At 38.6% G+C, this 1,826-nt stretch overlaps 1 protein-coding gene and 1 pseudogene across 1 annotated transcript in view; one reads left to right on the top strand and one right to left on the bottom strand.

The window, feature by feature from the left end:
* The window catches only part of TRHR (thyrotropin releasing hormone receptor), a 42,123-nt gene that overhangs the window by 18,831 nt on the left and 21,466 nt on the right, over positions 1 to 1,826 (bottom strand). The window lies entirely within an intron of this gene.
* Positions 92 to 210, top strand: LOC111745235 (annotated as a pseudogene).

Genomic DNA, 1,826 nt, shown 5'->3' with positions numbered 1-1,826 from the left:
GAAGTTTTGATTTAAACTTTGGTTCCTCTTATGACAGAATCACAGTTAGCATTACCACTCTAAAAAATATCACCTAAAAAACATAGTGGTAGTCTACGGCTATGCCACCCTAAACAAGCCTGATCACATCTGATCTCGGAAGCTAAGCAGGGTCTGGCCTGGTTAGTACTTGGATGGAAGACAACCTAGGAAGACCAGGTGCTGTAGGCATAAAAAAAATAAAAAATAAGGGATCGTAAACTGACAAGGTCCTTGCAATCTGTGAAGTCAACCAAGGGTTGTCTTGCCTAAAAATAAAAAAATAAAATAAAAACATAGTGGTAATGCTGTACTCTTCGTAATCCTGGGAGCTACTTTCCCAGAAAATATGCACTTTCATGGGAGGTTAAATCAGGCGTGATACAGACAACAGCCCGGGACCCGGCGAGACAGTGCATTTTTGGTTGATGGTGGTTGGCCCTCCCGGCCCAGAGCAGGGCAGGCTCTGGTGTTTTATAGGAGACTCTACTAATGTGTCAATGCCAAGACTCCACTTTGACAGCAGTCACTCTGTGTCTGCTGGGATCCTGGCTCCACACTTACCAGTTGTTAGACTCTGGGCCAGTTACTATCTCTGAGTCTCAGATTTCTCTTCAGTAAAAATGGTGAATGAAATCTCCCCTCTCTCTCAGGGTTGTTGTGGAGAAAAGAGATGATATATAGCAAGTTCTTATCCTAGTACTTGGAACGTAGTAAATACTGGAAAAGCAAAAGCTTATTTTTGAAACTATTAATAGAAAACACTCATTACTTACTGTGCATTAACCCCTGTACTTTGTGCTTTATTTCCATATTAGTTCATTTAATCCCAACAGTGACATCACAAGGAGGTGCTATCATCACTTCCATTTTACAAGTGAGGAAACATATCCCACTTACAAGTGGTAAATGTAAAATTTGATCCAGACAGTTTGCCCCAATCTGTGCTTTAACCACTCTGCCTACCACGGAAAAGATGAAAGTCTCTTGTCTATATGTCCCTAAAAGGACAACAGTTTCTTATTCTCCAAGTGAGAATGGATAGAGGTTGTTGTACTTTCTCTTATAAAAACAAAGAGAGCTAATACCATATTTGGGTACAGAAACATTCTCCACAGACCTCTCTCAGCCTCTGACCTACCCAGAGTTCCCATTCTTGCCATCAGGAAATGTTTTTGTTCTAAATTAGAATGCAGAATGCATTTTCTTTTAGAATAAGTGTTACAAAAGTTTATAAAATATAATTGAACAGTATTGCTAATGTTTCATGTACTTCCTGTGCGTAATAGCCAAATGACTTATGTAGGCCAGCTTGGTATTCTAACATTTCATTAGTGAGGACAATTTTGTTGTTTTGGACATTGATTTATAAATGACATTTGGTAGAGCCTTGCATATAGAATCTGAATAGCACTGCACTCTGAAAATGGGCTATTTATTTGGTATCTCTAACTACCCTGTTTAAAAATATACTCCTTCTATTTCAGCATTTCATATCTTTTTTATCTGCTTAATTTTTCTCCAAATCTGATATATCACAAAACTGATATGTCAAAATCTGATCTGTGTATTTGTTTACATATGATGTGTATTTATTTCCTGATCCCTCCCATCCCTCCACCCTGCCCTCGCTTTGAATATAAGCTCCACAGACAGGGATTTTTGTCTTATTTGTTCATCATCGTGCTCTCAGGGTCTAAAACAGTGCTCAGAACATGTAAACAGGAGTCCAACACATTTTGTGGAATGAATGAATCCATTTAATTCTCACATATATAAGAAGACATTCCCTTTTTGGGGGGCAGACA

The sequence above is a fragment of the Pteropus vampyrus genome, unplaced genomic scaffold, assembly GCF_000151845.1.
Source record: "Pteropus vampyrus isolate Shadow unplaced genomic scaffold, Pvam_2.0 Scaffold149, whole genome shotgun sequence".
Classification (NCBI taxonomy): Eukaryota; Metazoa; Chordata; class Mammalia; order Chiroptera; family Pteropodidae; genus Pteropus; species Pteropus vampyrus.
Note: the sequence above shows the minus strand (reverse complement) of the source record. Positions and strands in the feature narration are given on the sequence as shown.